We start from the raw sequence: 20,800 nt of genomic DNA on the forward strand, positions 1-20,800 counted from the left end.
TATAACTGCAAACGAGATGGATAGGCCCTGATTTTGATGTCACTACTATCTTTTGTCCTGCCATATAATGGGACAGCTTCATTATTCCCTTTACCCTAAGTTTTTATCACAAATTGCTAATGAAAATAAAGCTGTTAGTGGAGTTTCAACATGCATAGGTCAATGAGAACACAGAACTCCCCTTTCGCATGCCCCATTCTCCTCCTTCTAACTCCCTATGTGAACTCACTTTGTGCCAAGACCAAGAAGCTGTGCCCCAATAAGAACCAAGCTGATTTCCTCACACTGACTGGGGCTATTGCTCACTTAGAAGACTTGATGCTTAATTTTGATAAGCAACTAGAAGACCATGGAGACAACCTATAAAAATGACTTGTCTTGGGAGAAAATACTAAAGTGGGTTAATGTGCTGTTCCACATGTCTAACCTTCTGGGATTCAACCACAGGCACCAAGATCACCAAGTGTACTTGGCAACAATGAGCTAAAAATTAAAAAAAAAAAGCATCATACTGTTATTGTATTCATTTTCCCCCAAGGCACTCTCTGATAAGCACCACAACCTCTAAGGGAATTGAGAACAGCTTCCTTGTGGGGTAGGTTATATAATATATATGCATCTTTTTCCAAGCAGTTAAATCATATCCAGCTATCAGCACACCTTACTTAAGGTGATCGTAATGTATGAGATTAAATGTTCCTACCTGATTGGAAACCTTCTTGTCCTCAATTCATTGGCTGTACTGGATTTGTTTTTCTTGGGTCAGACCTTCAGACTTCTACCAGAAATCGTTCCTTTGGGGAAACCAGGCCTTCCCAGAAACTCAGGAAACTGAAATGGAGACAGCAAGAGAGAAGGAAATTATTTGGACATATAGACCTCAATTGTTTGGTTTTAAGTAAACGTCCAAGCAAACATCTTCTAAATGGTATAATAACTTTAGGGAAATTCACGGTTTATAAGTTTGTGTACTCATGAACTGAACATATTATGATAAGAGTACAGGTTGCAATTTGTGTCTTCAACTCAAGCAAAGGCTTCAAAAAAGGCCCAGTTATCCTTTGTTCATTAAGACACAAAGAGAGGGCAAAAAGGGCAAGTTTCAAAGTCTTTTTCTTTACAATTTACTTCCTTTCTTCAGTCTTCAACAAGATCTTCAGGAAATTAACTTTACTAAAGTTAATTATTCATAAAATAAACATAGGAACCTGCAGAAGACTATTTCACACAGACGTGTAATGTACAATATCCATTGCATACATGCACCATGAGCTTGTCTTTTCTAGCACTGGCATACACAAAACTCTGTGTGTGTGTGCGTGTGTGTGTGTGTGTGTGTGTGTGTGTGCGCGCGCACGCGCACATGTGTGTCTTTTTTTGTGATGGAGCCATAGGGAGAAAATAAATCTATTGGCTGCAATTCAGTGATGTAGAAAGATTTAAGGGTAAAGGAGAAGGTTACATCAAGTGAAACAATAAAGTCATGAGGTTGTGGTTCCATAATAATAACAACAGCAGTCTTCTGTAACCAAGGGAGCAGGCTCCTCAAATTATAGTCACACCTGTTAGACCATCTGCCCATACATTTCACACCATCATTAATGGAAAACAAATGGCACTGTCTCTCCTTCCCTTTATCCATTGGCTGTCCTCATATAAACTCTTTTTCTCTTCAAGGTCATGCTCTTTCCTATCTGTTTAAAAATAATAGGATTTAGGAGGAGTGATACGTAATGTGCCGTGCCTTGGTACTTGTACCAGTGACGGCTGTGTAAGCAGCACTGGGTTGTTAGGAGGCTATCAATTGAATTCCCCTAGAAGCAGAACTTGAGGCAATAATTTGAGTGCAAACTGCTTATCTGGGAGGTGCTTCCAGAAAACTCAGAAGTGGAGTGGGAATTGAGAATGGAGGCATGGAAGGCAGCCAACAGAGGTGCATTACCGAATAAAAATTACTCCTGCAGGGAACTGCTGCCAGTACTTCAGGGGAGTTCTGTGAAACTCTACAGAACATGTCTCAGAGTTATCCCAAGAATCGGTGAGAAACTTGAAGTACTAATCTTCCAGTCCCCTCTGTCCTTGGTTGAAAGCTACACCCAGATACATTAACTCCTGTACACTTCTGGCCTGCCCTAAGGTGGATAATTGCAGGTGGCAGCATGATTCTATCAGCATATACTGGAAGGATGAGTGCTGGGGAGATATGAGTGGAGCATCGAAACCATCTAATACAGTCGGGGCAGGAGATATCAATTATTGGCTTGAAAGTCCAAATGGATAACCTTACATTCCTGGGTTTATGGTTTTACTTTGAGGTATTTAAGCATGATGTATGAGTAAAAATTTCCTCTGTTAAATCAAGTTTAAGGTCCTCAATCCCTAATCTTCTGGAAAACGGTGGTATCTTTTAACAGATTTTGGAAAGGTAACATGATTAAGATTTCAAATTGACCATTCATTCATTCACTCATTCCACAAACATTTATTGAACACCTAAAGTATGTCACGGGTTAAACTAGGCAGCAGTGTTACTGCTACTAAAATCATTAGAGTGCCACCTAGAATTCAATGTACTGTGACACTCAAATAAGAAAATCCATAGTTACCGTAAAAGATATTACAGAGTGCTATAGGAAGACACGGTAAGACGTTAATCCATGCTGTGGACAGTAGTATATGGTTGATATCAGTAGGGCTTCCTGTAGAAGGCAATTGAAATGGATATGTAACATGAAGGAAGGGTGAAGTTTTGAGGAAAAGAGAAGATAAATTCATGGTTGCCAGAAAAATGAATGGTTAAGGATCAGTCCAGAAAGGAGTTCCATTCATAATCAGTATAAGAAATGCTCACTGGGGCTTCCCTGGTGGCGCAGTGGTTGAGAGTCCGCCTGCCGATGCAGGGGACACGCGTTCGTGTCCCGGTCCGGGAAGATCCCACATGCTGCGCAGCGGCTAGGCCCCGTGACCCATGGACACTGAGCCTGCGCGTCCGGAGCCCGTGCTCTGCAACGGGAGAGGCCACAACAGTGAGAGGCCCGCGTACCGCAAAAAAAAAAAAAGAGAAATGCTCACTGGAGTGTAGGAAAAGAAGACAATGGAGAGTGTGGTAGAAGCCAGATCATGCATGGTCCATGTATGTATAGTAAGTGCTATGGTCTAGTCTTTGTGTTCCCCTCCAAATTCATACATTGAAATCTTAATTTCCGTAGCTGATAGTATTAGTAGGTGGGGCCTTTGGGAAATGATTACGGTATTAGTGCTCTTATAAAAGAGACCCCACAGAGCTCCCTAAGCTCTTCTGCCATGTGAGGATACAATGAGAAGTCTGTGATTCAGAAGAGGGCCCTCATCTGACCATACTGGCACCCTATTCTTGAACTTGCAGCCTCCGGAACTGTGAGAAAAAAAAATTCCTGTTGTTTAGGAGCCATCCAACCTGCAGGATAATCTTACAGCAGCCCAAAAGGACAAAGAGAGTTTGGATGGCAGCTTTTACTCCAAGAAAGATGGGAATCCGTTGAAGGGTTTTACCTGGTAACTTAGAAGAGAGAAAAGTTTCATAACACAGTCAGGTATTTTTATAAGAAAAATTTGCTTCTTTTTCAGAAAGATCACTCTGGAAATACTGTGACTAGATTTTTGGAGAAGTGTGATGGCAGACCTGGATATAGAAAGATGAGTTAGTAGTCCATTAATATAAGTCAAACAAGAAAGTGGATATAAAAAGTGTGAATTTGTGGCTGAGAGATCTTTTCTTTTACTACTTGAAAAATGTTATGTCAATGCTTCTGACTCCATAATTTTAGACACGAAATATGCTGTCATTGGAACTGGTTTCTCAATAAGTGATGCATCGTTTCTGCCTGTCCACTTTCGAGATTTGTTTTGTCTCTACTTTTCAGAAGTTTAATTATGACGCGTCTTGACAAGGATACCTTTGTGTTTTTCCTCTCTGGATTTGCTCAGATTCTTGAATGTGTGCTTATGTCTTCTAAAAAATTGGGAACGTTTTAGTCATTATTTCTTTGAATACTTTGTCAGTCCTACGTGCTCTCTTTTTTCATTCTGGAACTTTGATGATATGAATGTTAGTGCTCTTGTCAACTGTTTACAAGTTCTAGAGATCCTGTTCTTTCTCCCATCTCTACCCCTCAGCCTATTTTTCTCTGTACATTTGGTACACTGTATTGATCTCTTCGAAGTTCATGATTCCATGCTTTGTAATCTCCAGTCTACTCTTGAGCACAGTTTTTTGATTGTTGTATTTTTCAGTTCTACTGTTCTCATTTGTTTTTATTCTTATAACTTCTAGTTATGAGAGAGAGAGAGAGAGAGAAAGAGAGAGAGAGAGAGAGAGACAGAGAGAGACAGAGAGAGACAGAGAGAGAAAGAGAGAGAATGTGTTTAATAGAGAACTTCCGAGAAATGGCAAGAAAACTGCCAGGTATCCATAAAACAATAAATTAGGAGCTTCTTACTATACAAGTAATTGTTAATCTTATGGCTGAACTAAGGATCTCTCACTTTTGAACTAAGAAATCAAAGCTTCCAGAAGTTGAGTCTAAATTTTACACTTACATAAGATACTTCATACAGAATGCTAAAGTATACTAACTAAAGAGCTCTGAAAATACTGGAAGCATTCATACTAGTATGATTTCATAATGTGGATAATAGAGGATTTAAGAAATTGGCAGATGCAACTGCAGACTCATTTGTTATCATTTCTGTGAAGGGCAAGATAAATCAATAAAATGAGAAAAATGAAAAAAGAACGGCTAGCAATTTTAGGTAGTTTGCTTCATCTCCATACCAGGAAAGACTAAGCAAAAAAAAAAAAAATTCTCGAAATTTTATTTTGAAAGCACCTACAAGTGTATATGGTCTTTTTATACCAAATAACTTGGAATTATGAACTGTCAAATAAGTCTAATCTTCTCTGATGATAAAATTGCTGACTTTATTTGAAACTATGAAATGAAAAATGAGGTAAGAGTCAGAAATTCTTAAGAAAAGGAGTAGACAAAACAAAATTATAAGAGTTATGTTAAAAAATATTTTGAAACAAACATAAAATCCCCATTACTGGTACAGAGCTTTTAAAACTTTATTTTGGTTTTAAGTTTTAATAAATATTGATATGTTTACATAATTACTGTCACAAGGAAGACACAATTTTAGGTCAGCTTTCTTCATTCTTTCTTTAGTAAGCATTATTTTATTTTGCTCCATCATCGTGTAATTATAATATAGTAACTGTGTCACTTTCTACTAAGTGGATATAATTTCCTAAACTGTTTTCCTATTGTTAACAATTAAAGGTGTTTCCAATTTTTTGTTATTACAAATGACATGACAATGAGCATCTTTATATAATAATTTTCTGGATTATAAATTATTTATCGGCATAAGCTTCCAGAATTAGAGTTAACGTGTAAAAAGCTATTAACATTTTTATCTTGCTAGACATTGCCAAATTACTTGTCAAAAGACGGAACCAAATTATATTGCAAAAATCTCTGCCAACAGAAAACATTATACACAATTTTTGATTTTGCTAAATTAATAAGTTGGAAACCTATGTTCCATTTCTTTGAATTCTTTGATAACAGAGTGCTGCTGGAGGCTGGGAGGGCAGCCATGTCCATGAAGGCTCCCCAGAGTTGGAGCGGGGAAGTGGAAAACGGTAAACAAAACTACTAATTGTATTTTCCCTCGATTGTTATCTCTCATTCTTTTCTGCCTCTGTGTAACTTATATCCAGGTAGCCGGAGAAAACTCATGTGGCAGGGCAAATTGGTATTCCAATAAATTAATAATCACCAACTCCAAATGGATTTTCGAGACTGGAAATATTGCTCTGACTTACAGTAAGTTCTTTCTAATTCTCCTTAAGGACTATTTTCTTAGAAGCTTTCCCTACCCTCCTCAAATTTTCCTCCATCCTCTCTACTTCCTTCACTCTGAGCTGGTGAGGCGCTTCCTAACTCATTAGGAACACAGAAGTCAGTAAATAGTCCACTGCCAAATCCGTTAATTCATTAGCATTTGCATTGATCTTTGTATTCCCTTTCACTACAGGAGTTCAAGTTCAAAGGCCACGTGCACTACAGACAGCATTTCATTTTCTCTCATCTTCTCAAGTACTTCACAGCACTGCATTTTCTACAACCCATTCTACTCCTTATGCATGATTCTTGCCAAAATTCAACCTCATTCTAGACTAGTAACTCCAACTTAAAATGTTGAAAACTGTACGTGTAACACGAAAGCCTCCCTCCTCCTCTAATCCCTGCATATCTTCTTTAGCCAATTCATGTCTGAACTTTTCAAAATTGTTATCATCATATATCGTTTCCATTTCCTCACGTCCCACTTACTCTATAATTTACATCCACCTGACTTCTCTCACCGTAATCTCTCTGCCCACTGTCCTGAAATTTTACTTATGAAGGTCACCAGCGATCTCCATGTCAGTATAGCCAATGAATAGTTTTTGTCCTATTTCTAGGCTCTTTCCTTCTTTAAAAAAGAAAAAGAAATACAAAAACCATTTTTCTCCTCCTCTATGTTTTCACACTCTCATCATCTTCTGTCCTGGTATATTTTACTGGCTTTCTGTGTTTAATCTGATTTCTAATATTCTATGAGTTTCCTTTATCTTCAGTGGAATAAACCACTATATGAAGGATTATTCTCAACAGTTAGTTCTCATAATAACAGTACTAGTAGCAGCAGTCAATACTTCTATAATGCTTATCATGTGCCAGACACTATTCTAAGACACTGTTTAAATACATATAGACACACACACACACACACACATATGTAAAGTTCTCCTCCTCATAGGCGTATGAAATAAGCCGATTATTATACCCATGTTACAAATGAGAAAACTGAGGCAATGAGAGGCCAAGGTCACATGGTCAGTACTTGGTGAAGCCCCGCCTGAGTTAATGCTGGAACTTTACAGTAGACAAGTTAAATAATGTCTCACAGATTGGCCTTAAAAGTGAGCAACATTTAATCAATGACTTGTGAAAGTATCAGAAAAAAAGGGAACATTTTAAATTGAATGGGATCTACTAAGTCACGTATCAGTAACTAAGAATGACTCTTATTGAATGAAATTATTTTTCATTATTCTTTTGAAAGAAGAATATTCTTGTGTTAGTGTTTCACAGTTTTTTTTTATTCACGTATTTATTCTTTATTAGACACACATTTCCTACACACCTATGTGCCAGTGTGTGCTGCAAGCCTTGGAAGATTCAGTGGTGAGCAAAAAATTACAAAGTCCCTGCTCTTAAGCAAATGTCCAGTGGTGGAGGAAGACAGAGTAAACATGTAAATAAATGTTGTACGGTGACAGAAATACGACTGGACAAAGGGATGGAGACGCACTGAGGAGGCAGGTCTCTTTGGTCAAGATAGCAGTGGTGGCGTTTGAACCGAGACCTTAACGATAAGAGGGAAATTGGTCTGGGTACATGGATTAGCCAATCTAAAGCTGGGAGAGCAAGAAGTAGAGCTTGTTGCATCTGAGGGACTGAAAAAGACAACTGTGCCTCGAACCCCATGAAGGTCAGGGAAAGATGTAGTAAGTGACCAGAGCACATGGTCTCTGTGAGCCTGGCTAAGTAGTTGAAAATTTAATCTCTTTACAATAGATAGCCTTTAGAGGTTAGAAGCAGTGCAATAATAGCGTCTGATTTGTGCTTTTTAAAAGACTACTTTGACTGTTGAGCGTCCTACAAAAGCAAAATACTTGTGTCTCTATGAAGCGCAGATAGTAAATTTTAAAAAGCCCAATGAGCTCATAAGCAGTTGGTTTACTAACTGTAATCATTTATCTTAACTAGACTTCATCAATATAAGCTTGGTGACCTTGGGGTCCTGGGACATATTAGATCTGGGCAACCCAACTATTTTCAAATAGTGTGATTTGAAAAATTCTTGAAATTGTTGGGGTTCAGGAAGATTATTTTATTGCTGGGGCTGGATGGGAAGTTTAGAATAAGAAAAGAAAGTATGATGGCTGGCTTCCATCTATTCTCCCTTTCTCTGGGAGAAATGATGGTGGGGTGACTACTTTGCTGTTGACCCAATGCTTAAATTTCAGAGCTGGTTCAATCCAGTAAATATGTGCTGAACAACTATTATATGTTAGGCACCTAGCTGGAACTGGGAATATAAAGAGAATAATTAATAATAAAAGCAGGTACTACTAACAAGAGACAGGCACTGTGCTAATGCTTAACATGCACCATCTCAAGTTACATTAATTTACACACTAACCATATGAGGTAGATGCATTTATTATACCATTTTCCGGGTGAGAAATCTAATCCCTTTAAGGGGCTTAAGTTACTTCTCCAAGGTTACACAGCTAGTTAGGGGCATAGGCAGTATTTGGACTCAGGTCTGGTATCAGCACCAATTCTCTTAGCCATTATGCTCTCTAAGGACCTTACTTGAGAAGTTCAGGATTATACATATAGGGGTACAACCAACCCTAAGACCATCTGGCAAAACTGGCTGCTTGAGAAGTCCTGGATTTATGTAAGATGCTCTTGGAATGCAGAAGATCGTGAAGGAGGGTCCCCAAAACACACTCTCTATACTAAGGGGCGACAGAAGAGAGAAAGAATTAGCCTACAGCAGCATGATATTGAGGACCAAGAAACAGTGTTTCTCTCTTTTGTGAACAGTTATTAAATTATTTCTACTTCAGAATATCAGAAAGGAATCACAGGACTATGGACAGTTTGCTGAGCCACCCTATCTATCTTAGCGTGAATCCTGGCAGGTGTAGAGCTCATAGTATGACCCTGGCACCTAAGTGTAGTTAAGTAAGCTTTCATTTTTCTTCAGCCTTAAAGCAAAGCAGCTTTCTGATAGGTATAATTTAGGAAAGTCTTCCAAGAAAATAGTTAAAGTCCACTTTAAATATCTCAAGAGAAAAGCAATTTTGCAAAAGATCAATCAACAAAAGCAAGGCCAAACACACCAATTATTTCGTGAGACTTGTATTGTTATGTCATTGCTCATGTTGTTTCTTTATGCATTTAACTGGAAGAAGGCTTTTAATGTTCAACAATTCTCAAAGAGATAAAGACCCACACTGATGTGTCAGAAAGAGCTTTGCCCTGGAATTAGATCAGTTTAGGTTTGGCTGCTTACTAGAATTAGGTAACATTCTTAATCTTTCTGAGCCTGTTTCCTATCTGCAAATAGGGATAACACTATCTATTACAGAGGGATGTGGTTAAATTAAATGACACATGTCAGTGAAATATATCCTTCCAGACTGAGAACATACCTAGTAAATGTTAAGTGATCTGCAAATATTCTGCTTTCTTGAAATGGATGAAACCTGTTATCATGATTTTAACCAATGGTCTAAATATCAAGACAATATTTAGTTAAAAGTTATATTTGTTCTTTCACTGTCCATCTGCATTTTAACATATTCTCCTTGATAAATTGTGTCAATATTAGTAACATTTGTCATTTCAGCTATTACTGTTCATATGTTTAAAATATTTCAATGTGATATAAGTCATTACGCAAAGGGATGCCTAGCTGGCTTTGTCAAAGATTTATTTTAAGTAAAAATGAAAGACTCATTTTCACCAAGTTTTATTGAACAGTGTATTCATTAACTGTATGAACTTTCTGGCCAACCCAATACAGGAGCCAAGACATGGAAACAACCTCAGTGTTCTTTTGTGGATGAATGGATGAAGAAAATGGGATGCATACAACCTACTATTATTCAGCCGTGATAAAGAAGGAAATCTGCCTATTTGTGACCACATGGGTGGATTTGGGGGGCATTATGCTAAATGAAATGTCAGACAGAGAAAGATAAATACTTTATGATCTCATATGTGAAATCTAAAATACTGAACTCATGATAGAATGGAATGACGGTTGCCAGAGCTGGGGGTTGGAGGTGAGGAAAATGAGGGAAGACGATCAAAAGGTAGAAACTTCTAGTTATAAGACAAGGGAGTAATGGTGATGTAATGTACAGCTCGGTCGCTACAGTTAACAATACCGTATTTTATGTTTGAAAGTTGCTAAGAGAGTACATCTTGAAAGTTCTCATCACAAAGATAACATTTGTAATTATGTGAATTAAGGTTAACTAAACTTATTGTGGTAATCATTTCACACACTATATATATATCAATCATCACATTGTACACCTTGGACAGATACAATATTATATATCAATTAAGTTAAATTTCCGTCTGGCCTGTCATTTTCCAAAGGCCACTCAAGATCAGGGGACAGAACGCCTCCTCTCCAAGTGTCCTGCCAGCCCACACACTCAAGATCAGAGGGACAAAATGCCTAACTAAAACAAAACAAAACAGAAACACAAAAAAACTGGAGAGAGGGAGGAAAGGGTGCCCTGAAAAAAAAAAAAAAAAAACTAAGCACGTTGACAGCGCTACGAATAAACTACCAGGAAAAAGAAACCCTACATGTCAGATCCTAAAGTACAGAAGGGCAAGCCCGCCGGCAGTCCAGGCCCGGGGGGACCGGGGTCCCCAGCCCTGCAGAGCCAACCACAGACCGGCTCGGGCGCCCCGCAGAAGCGCGGGGTCCCCGCGGCCGAGTCGACGCCCCCGGCCGGCGCCGGCTCCCCTCTGCCCACTCTGCGCGCGGGGGCTGGAAACTGCCGCGGAGAACCACGGCGGGGCGGGAAGGGGGGCTCCAAAGAGGGTCTGGCGACTCGAGTCGCTCCGTTTCTCGGTGGGCTCAGCGCGCGCCGTGGGGGAAGAGGGGCGGGGGTCCGGGAGGAGGGGACGGGCGGCACTTACGTAGACCGGCAGCGGCCACGGGTAGACGGCGGGCTCGGTCCCCAAGAGCGACTCCAGCCTCAGCTCCAGCTTCTCCCCCATGTCTTCGCGCGCGGTCCCCGCACCGCGCTAGTCTGGCGCTTGGGGGAGGGGCGCGGCGCCGCCGGCGGGGGCGGGGCAGACGGGCAGGCGGGCGGCTGAAGGGACGGGGCCTGGCCTGGGCCTCAGCTGCCGCCGCCGCGCTCCCGTCCGGGCCCCGGCTCCCTCTTTGTGGTCACAGGCCCGGGGCCCCCAGCGCTGCTGCGAACTCGGGCCGGCGTGAGGCGAGCACAGTGAGCCGGGGGCCGGACTGAAACACTCACGGCCCGCGCGGCCCGCCTCCTGGACTCGCACGCTCCCACGCACGCACGCTCCCACGCACGCACGCTCCTACGCACGCACGCACGCACGCACGTCATCGGCTGCCCCTGGCCACACCCACCGGCCCGAAGTGGGGACCCGGCCAAACCTCTCAGGGCCAGTGGTGGCGGGTTCGACTCCTGACCTCGACATACCGTGACACACACACACACACACACACACACACACACACACACACACACACACACACACACACACACACACACACACACACACACACACACACACACACACACACACACACACACACACACACTAATAAGACTATAATTCCTATTAAATATGACAGCTGGAATCCCGGCTTCTGTTCACAAAAATGCCGTGTATTTATTTAGCCTATGCTAGGCACCAGACCGCGGACGCTCAGTACTGGCAAAAAAGGAAATGCCCTGCCCTCATAGCACTGCCATTTTAATTGGAATAGTAGTGACAATGGTCAAGGGAGAAAATAAAGTGTCATCATCGCCACGGGGATGGTTAATCTCATGTGCGCACTGCGTGGGGCCCCGGCAACCACAAACATTATTCCAGATGTGGCCAGGAAGGTATTCTTCAGAAGAGATTAACACTGAAATTGGTCCACTTTGCGTAAAGGAGATTGTCAATGCCGCGGCGTGGGTGGGCCTCGTCCATCAGTTGAAGGACTGGAGAGAAAAATGAGGTGCCCTAGAAAGAGGGAAGTTTTCCTCCAATGGACTTGGCACATCAGCTCTTCCCTGTGTCTCCAGCCCAGAGTCCTGCCCTGACTTGCCTGCCTCACGGTCACAAGAGTCAACTCCTTAAAACGAAACTATATATGTAAAAATATTGAATATATACAAGCCTATTAATTTGTATATGTGTGTATAGATATGATATATATATGTATACACATATGTTTATATGTGCATGCGTTTGTAGTCTATGTGTAAGTACTATATACAGTATACATACAAGCCTATATATTTGTGTGTATATATTGTATACATGTATGTATGTGTATATATACAGTATACATATTATGAAGGTGAACATGCTGTATATATACACACACCCATGTATTGACATATGGGTGTGTATGTGTACAGTATATGTACACTGTATGTATGTATGTATACAGTGTATATTGATATATAGGTGTGTATGTATGTTGTATACCTGTATGTGTATAGGTATTATATGTATATATGTATGTACTCTCTCTATATACACACTTGCGTGTGTACTTATATGTGTATGTACATGCACATATTTACATATAGGTGTGTGTGTATACATTGTATATATGTATGTGTATGTATCCTATATATGATATGTGTATGTATATATACGACGAATTTATAGAAGCAGTACATATATTTTTATTCTACATGCTTTTATATGTAGGTGTATATGTGTGTCTATATGTATGTACGTGTATGTATTGCATATATTATATGTGTATGTATGTATACTGTATATATACACACCTAAATATCTTTGTATGTGTGTATATATGTATGATATAGACGAACCTAGGTGTGTATATTGCATATCTTATACGAATGTGTACATACTGTATATATATATACAAACTATGCATTTCATATGTGTGTATGTATAGTGTATATGTATGTGTCTATTGTATATATTATGTGTATATGTGTGTAGACATACTGTATATCTACAAACTATGCATTATATATATGTGTGTATATATGTATTTGCGTATTGCATATACTATATGTGTATATGTCTGTATGCGTACTGCATATATACACAGCTGTATATTTTTGTATGCGTGTACATGTGTACGTGTGTGTGTATATACACACAGAGGCTATGGATTCTGTTTGTCTGGAGAACCCTCACCGATACGGACACTTATGACAATTGAGCACCTGCTCTTTGCCAGCCAGGGAGCCAAACGCTTGTCCTTTCTGTGTCTCCCTTAAGTGTCACAAGTCCCGGGAGGGAAGGTGATGCCGCTCCTACCAGTTGAGGTGCCTCAGGGTCAGAGAGGTGCACAGGGCGGGAGGCTGGAGCCTGGTGGAGCCCAGGTGGAGTTCTAGCAGCAGTACAGCCTAGCAGTCCCACTTCCCCGGGTGCCTCTCACAAAGACGCCGAGGGAGAGACGGGGTCTGAAGGAGGGGATGAGGAAGTTTCCGTGGGTCTGCAAGCCCAGACCAAGGCTGACTCGTCAAGGGTGTTAGAGGTCAGGACTCTGGTTACCTTGGGGATGGGGTTACACAGAGCCATTCCCATTCTGAAAAAGTATCCATTCTGCTCTTGTTTGTATGTTTACCCCCCTCCCCCAAATCTTTTAAAAACAGATTATCTTGGTTGCTGGGAGCACACAAGGGGAAGTTGTGTGTGAGGGGGTGTGATCCAGGGGACAGGGAGGATAAGCCCCCCACTCGTAGGGCCAGGAGTGGCTCAGCTTTGTGAGCTAAGGATGGCCCGCGAGGTCCCAGAGAGAAGGGTCCCTGCTCCGTCCCTGGTCCGTGCACCCCATTCCCAGCCTGAGAAGTCCGGAGCCCACCCCCCTCCCCCCCCACACACACATCAGGGAGGAGAGCCAGTCACCCTGGCTCCCAGGCTCCGGCTCCAAGGCTCCCGGCACTAGGAGCTATTTTCAGCTTTCATGCCCTAGGACACGGCCAGAGCTAGTGTCTCCGGAAACACTCTGTCTGTCTCTCGCCCGCCCGCCATCCCTCCCTCCCTCCTCCGCCTCTTCCCCTCCCGCTCCAGCTGTCCTGCCCTCCACCCTGCATTTCTACACAGGATGGCTCACAGACAGCTGCTCCCCGTGCCCACCCGCCACCATTCGATGGATGTCAAAGCAAGCCCTGGGGACTTCCCTGGAGGTCCAGCGATTAAGACTCTGAGCTTCCACTGCAAGGGGTGCGGGTTCGATCCCTGGTCAGGGAAATAAGATCCCACATGCCGCCCGGCACGGCCAAAGAAAGAAATGAATAAAAAATAAAGTTATAGTGATGAAACAGCCCTAGTGGTGCAAGGATGGGACGTATACCTCTTATGGTAGAGAATAAAGGTCCAGAAACAGATAGATGAGAACTTGATATGACAGAAAGTGGGGAAATTAAGGAGTTTTCAATAAATGGCATTAGGACAATTGCATATCCATGTGGGAAAATGTAAATTAGAAAAAAAGAAAAAAAGCAAGCCCTGGTCAGGTGTGACCTTGGGCCCAGGGCCATTGGCACACGTTGTCGTGTGGGATGTTCTTCCTTAGACTCCTCCCTCCCTCCTGTGTCACTGTCACTTCCTCCAGAACCTTCCTGGACTCCCCTACACAAGCTCGGGGTGTGCCCTCACCCGCCCACCCTGGATCACCGGAATTCCAATCCCGGCCCACCCTTCCCCGCCAGGTAAAGAACTGGGCCTGGTCAATAAGACCGTAGAGGTCCTCCGCCATTGCTATTGCAGTTGCAATTGTTACTGTGTTTACACAGGGTGACCAACACCCGCCCCCAGTTTGCCCAGGACCGCTCAGGTTTGAGCGCTGGAACTGTGGGGAAACCCTCATTTCCGGGGAACCCCAGAAGGCTGGTCAGCCTATTTAGGATGGATCTTTCACTTGATATCCCAACCCCCGAGAGCCAGAAAGGGAATCTCCCCCCTCCTTCCATGGTAACCTTCATTCATTCATCCACTCATCCCTTTATTCAACTCCTTTATTCAGCAAGTATTTAGGAAGCATCTACTACATAGCAGACACTCTTCTAGGTGCTGGGGACAGTAAACTGAGAAGGTGTGATTTGTTACACGGGGATGATGTCTCGGAGACCACTGCAGGGCATGGGAGGTGGGAGAGGGAAGGGGCAGTTGTAAATGCAGGCTCTGACGGGACTGGGGCGGACCCTGCCCTAAGCCAGGCTGGTTGCTTCAACACAGCTGTCCTCACCCAGGGCCATCCTGCTTCCGCCTCACCCAGTTCTTCGGTGATGTCTGGGGAAAATCTGTGGTTGTCACAACTGGGGGGGAAGGGGCCCCTGGAATCAAATGGGTGGGGACAGGGATGCTGCTGAACCCCACACAGTGCCCAGGAGGGGCCCCCAGCAGAGAATGACCCGCCCCAAATAACCCCAGTGCCATGGGGGAGACCCTGCACTAATATTATTCAGACCCGCTGGTGCCCCTAGATTCCTGCACAGGCTGGGACTCTAACCGGGTCACCTCTGTATCCCGAGGTGACCTAGAGTGGGGCAGCCAGGAGGGCTGAGTATCAGGGATGAAATGACAAATCTCCGTGCCCACTCTCCCCGCCGCACCCCAGGGTCGATGGCCTCTATCTCCTCCCTGTGCAGGTAGCTTTTCCCTGAGCCATTTCTTCTTGTCAAGGTCCCTGTCGCAGGTTGTGTTCCCCGAAGATGACGTTGAGAGCAAGCAGTGGAGTGCAGGTGGTTGATGTGAGACGTGCAGATAACAGATACAGCTGCCATAGGGTCCCGCAATTCCACTCCTGGGCATAGATCTGGAGAAAACTCTAATTCAAAAATATACATACACCCCTGGGACTTCCCTGGTGGTCTAGTGGTTAAGACTCTGTGCTTCCGGTGCAGGGAGCATGGGTTCCATCTCTGGCCAGGGAACTAAGATCCCACATACTGTGTGACAAAAAAAATAAAGAAAGAGAGAAAGAAAGAAAAAGAAAGAAAGAAAAGAAAGAAAGAAAAGATACATGCACCCCAATGTTCATTGCATCACTATTTATAATAGGCAAGATGTGGAAGCTACCTAAATGTCCACTGATGGATGAATGGATAAAGAAGATGTGGTACATATATACAATGGAATATATTCAGCCATAAAAAGAATGAAATAATGCTATTTGCAGCAACGTCGTGGATGGACCTAGAGATCATCATACTAAGTGAAGTAAGTCAGCAGGGAAAGACACATATATGATCTCTCTTATATGTGAAATCCAAAATACGACACAAATGAACTTGTCTACGAAACAAAAACAGACTCACAGACATAGAGAACAGACTTGTGGTTGCCAAGGGGGAGAAAGAGGGAGGGAGGGTTGGATTGGGAGTTTGGGGTTAGCAGAGGCAAACTATTAAATATAGGATGGATAAGCTACAAGGTCCTACTGTCTAGCACAGGGAACTATATTCAATATCCTGTGATAAGCCATAATGGAAAAGAAAAAGAGTTTTATTTATAGGTTCCATCCCTAACTGAGCTGGCCCATCCCCTCCCATGGTTCTAAGTGCAGCCCGAGGCTGCAGACTTCCCACCGTGGTCTTCAGCTCCAGAGCAAGCCACCTGCAAACCAGCCACATCTTCCCAGGGGCTGGCAACTCTCCTTTGCTACTGATTCCAAGACACATCCAGATAGCACAAATGTGACCATGAAAACAAACTCAGGCATGTTCAAATCAGGGAAATAACATTCTTATCTCTGTTTAGTAGTTGCTTAATTTTAGAATAGCTTAGAGTTACAAAAAAGTTGCAAACATCTGTACAGAGTGTACAGAGTGCTGTGGACCCCCGACCCAGTACCCCTATTTCCAACACGTTTGTACTTTAGCACGTTAGTACGACATGCTTATCCAACTAAGGAACCGAGATGGATACGTTATTATTAACTAAAGTCCACACTTTACTAGAATTTCCCTAGCTTTCCCCTAACATCCTTTTTCTGTCCCAGTCTCCTCTGGGCTGTGACATTTCTCAGACATCCCTGGGTTTTAATACCTTGAAAGTTTTGAGGAGGACTGGTCAGGTATTTTGTCCCTCAATTTGTTTGTCTGTTGGTTTTCTGATGTTTTTCTTATGGTTGGGCTGGAGTTACGGGGTTTGGGGCGGAAGATCCAGACACAGATAAAAATGTCATTCTCCTCAGGTCACATCATCAAGGATACACACCATCAAGGATACACACATCAAGGATACACCCCATCAACGGGACTTGTGACAAACAATTTTACCCTTGATCACCTGGCCGGTATCGTCTTTTTTTTTTTTTTTTTGCTGCGTTGGGTCTTCATTGCTGCACACGGGCTTTCTCTAGTTGCGGCGAGCAGGGGCTCCTCTTTGTTGCGGGCACGTGCTTCTCATTACAGTGGCTTCTTTTGTTTCGGAGCACGGGCTCTAGCTGTGCGGGCTTCTGTAGTTGTGGCATGGGGGCTCAGTAGTTGTGGCTCCCAGGATCTAGAGCACAGGCTCAATAGTTGTGGCCCATGAGCTTAGTTGATCTGCGGCACAGGGGATCTTCCCGGACCAGGGCTCGGACCCGTGTCCCCTGCATTGGCAGGTGGATCCTTTTTTTTTTCTTTGTTCCTTTTGGAACCAAAACTTTAATCCCAAGGAGTCTCACAAAACATATTACGAATGACAGCATGAAAAAAAATTGCACAGTAACTCAAAGTTCAGCTCTACAATATACTCTTCATCTGGCAAGACATTGGTATCTTGATCATCTCAACTTCCAAAAAACATTACAAAGAGCTATGTATTCATGTACGGCAATCACAGAGGGGACTTATGACCTAACTCAAAGGGAAACTAACTTCCTTGAAACTTCTTAGATTCTAAACTCACTGGACAACCTCTTGTCCAGTGTGAAGACTAGTGGAATTCTTAAACCTCTAATCTAGGGTAAGGGTGCGGCTTTCATTTCTACCTGCTGGCTTGTGTTCACAGCACCTTTTAAAGACTGCTTGCTTAACTACAGCTGCATACCATATCCCAGCTACAGAAAGTCTTTTCAATGTTTGCCAGTGTTGCTTCCATAATAATAAACATCACACTTTAGGTGGGCAGGAGTTAGAGTTTTATTCTCAGTCTAGGCAAGACCAAAAATTCAAAGCAAATTCAATTTTGCTTAAGAGAACATTGTAAAGAAACAATTCTGCATATTACATGCCTCATATGACCCATTTCAAACCATAGAGAATGACACCTTTATGTGTCACTGTCCCAAGAGACAAACAAATGTGAACAGCTAAAACATTTAAAAAGTGCATCAAGCTTCGGAAGTCTCAAACGAAACTTGAATTTTCTGTACATACTCCTGTCAAATGAAGTTATTTCCTGTGCACCACTCCTCTTGCAAAGTGGTCTGCTATTTCCTTTCATTTGACCTGGATCGGCTAGGAGACCTAGAGAAAGATCGGGACGGCTTGCGATTTCTCTCCTGGGACAGTGATCTCTCTCTTCTCCTATATCTACTAAAGGGACCTGCTCTGGCTGCGGGAGAAGCTTCTCCGTCTTGGACATCTGTGGTGAGGGGGAGGACTCCTCCTCCGATAATCATCTCGAGGGCGACGACCCCAAGAAGGAGGCGGCCACGATCTCGACTTCTCCTTTCCCCATTGGACAGGTCCACTCTTACTCGGCAGCCACAGAGTGTTCTCCCGTCTAGTTCTCAGACAGCATCCGCTGCATCTCGGGGATCTTCATTTTCAACAAGAGCGAAGCCGGGAGGGTTTTTAGCAACCCACACACTTCGGAGTGGTCCATAATATCCTAAAGCTCGTTCGAATTCACTCTTGTTACCACTGTTTCCAAGATTCCTTACATAAACGTTACAGTCCAACGGACAGGAATCCCGACGCAAGACCCTCCTGGCTCCTGGGTTTCATGGGCCACAGGGTGATCCCGGGCCTCTAGAATCTCGCAGCTGAATCGGCTCGCACAAGCTGTCCTGTGGGGATGCTTTTCCCCCCATGTGTCCAGCCCGGGGCCCTGCTGTCTAGGCCCGACCTCCAGGGTGACAGGGTGAACCCCAGGTCCCTGGAGCAAACACTCAGAGCCCTGGTGACCAGACTCAGGGGGCTGGGGCGGCAGCTGGACATGTGTGGCCACCCTGGTGGTGTTTCGCCCCATCTGCAGTTCCAGTTCCAGCTGAGAAAGAGCCTCGCTGTGTTATTTTCTCCTGGTTGTGTAAGGATCCCCGGTGTCATTTGACAGAAATGTACATGGTGTGTTCTTTCTCTCTTTTCTCCCTGCTTCCTCTCGTCCCTCTCCCCCTCCCTCTCTCCCTCTCCCTCTGTCCCCCCCTCTCTCTCTCTTCCCTCTCCCTCTTTCCTCTGCGTCACTCTCTTTCCCTCTCTCCCTCCCCCCCTCCCTCTCCCCCCTCCCCGTCCCTCTCCCCGACCCTCTCCCAACTCCCTCTCCCCCTCGCTCTCCCACATCCCTCTCCCTCTCCCCTCCCCCTCCCTCTACCTCCTCTGTCTCCCCCGTCTCTCTCCCGCCTCCCCCCTCCCTCTTCCCGCCTCCCCCGTCCCTCTTCCCTGTCCCTCTCTCCCTTCCTCTCTCCCTGTCCCTGTTTCCCTGTTCCGCACGCCCTCCCTCTACCTCTTTCCCTCTCCCTGTCCCTCCATCTCCTTCCCTCTCTGGAGAGAGAAGGAGGTGGAGGGACAGGGAGAGAGAGCAGGAGGGGGGGAGAGAGAGAGAGAGGGAGGAGAGGGAGAGAGGGATAGAGGGAAGGAGCGAAAGACGTCTCTCCCTCCCTCTATCCCTCCCTCCCTTATCCCTCTCTCCCTCCCTCCCTCTATCCCTCTCTCCCTCCCTCTCCCTCTCTCCCTCTCCCTCCCTCTATCCCTCTCCCTCCCTCCTTCTCCTCCCTCTCCCTCTCCCTCCAACTCTCCCACTCCCTCCATCTCTCCATCTCCCTCACTCCCTCCCAGAGACGGAGAGATGGAAAGGCAGAGACAAGGGAGAGGGAGAGAGGGAGAGGGAGAGATGGAGGGACAGGGAGGGAGAGGAAGAGAGGGAGAGAGATATGGAGAGGAGAGGGAGAGAGGGGGGGAGAGGGAGAGGGAAAGAGGTCTCTTCCTCCCTCCCTCTCCCTCTGTCCTCCTTCTCTCCCTCTCCCTCCCTCTCTCCCTGTCCCTGTTTCCCTGTTCCGCTCTCCCTCTCCCTCTTTCCCTCTCCCTCTCCCTCCACCTCCTTCCCTCTCCAGAGACGGAAGGAGGTGGAGGGAGAGGGAGAGGGAAAGAGGGAGAGGGAGAGCAGGAGAGGGAGGGGGGAGAGGGAGGGAGAGGGGGGAAGGGAGAGAGGGATAGAGGGAGGGAGCGAAGACGTCTCTCCCTCTCTCCCTCCCTCTCTCCTTCTTCTCCCTCTCCCTCTTCCACCAACTCTCCCTCTCCCTCCATGTCTCCATCTCCCTCACTCCTTCCCAGAGACGGAGAGATGGAGAGGCAGAGACGAGGGAGAGAGGGAGAGGGAGAGATGGAGGGAGAGGGAGGGAGAGGAAGAGAGGGAGAGAGATATGGAGAGGAGGGGGGGAGAGGGAGAGGGAAAGAGGTCTCTTCCTCCCTCCCTCTCCCTCTGTCCTCCTTCTCTCCCTCTCCCTCCCTCTCTCCCTGTCCCTGTTTCCCTGTTCCGCTCTCCCTCTCCCTCTTTCCCTCTCCCTCTCCCTCCACCTCCTTCCCTCTCCAGAGACGGAAGAAGGTGGAGGGAGAGGGAAAGGGAAAGAGGGAGAGGGAGAGCACAAGAGGGAGGGAGGAGAGGGAGGGAGAGGGGGGAAAGGGAGAGAGGGATAGAGGGAGGGAGCGAAGATGTCTCTCCCTCTCTCCCTCCCTCTCTCCTTCTCCTCCCTCTCCCTCTTCCACCAACTCTCCCTCTCC

General features: G+C 44.8%; 1 protein-coding gene and 1 pseudogene across 7 annotated transcripts in view; both read right to left on the minus strand.

Moving 5' to 3' along the window:
- Positions 1 to 11,191, minus strand: part of LOC309817840 (uncharacterized protein) — a 36,956-nt gene extending 25,765 nt beyond the window's left edge. For all 6 annotated transcript variants that reach the window (XM_082682120.1, XM_082682118.1, XM_082682116.1 and 3 more), the window contains exons 1-2: positions 10,836 to 11,191; positions 704 to 831 (exon numbers count right to left, since the gene is read on the minus strand). The gene's annotated coding sequence lies outside the window, so the exon portion shown is untranslated. The remainder of the gene's footprint in view (positions 1 to 703; positions 832 to 10,835) is intronic.
- Positions 11,192 to 17,983: 6,792 nt separating this feature from the next.
- LOC309817837 (serine/arginine-rich splicing factor 3-like) lies at positions 17,984 to 18,800 on the minus strand (annotated as a pseudogene). Its single transcript has one exon. The product of its transcript is annotated as a serine/arginine-rich splicing factor 3-like (transcript).
- Positions 18,801 to 20,800: the final 2,000 nt, after the last annotated feature.

This window comes from Grampus griseus, assembly GCF_964374135.1.
Source record: "Grampus griseus genome assembly, contig: HAP1_SCAFFOLD_710, whole genome shotgun sequence".
NCBI classification, from domain to species: Eukaryota; Metazoa; Chordata; class Mammalia; order Artiodactyla; family Delphinidae; genus Grampus; species Grampus griseus.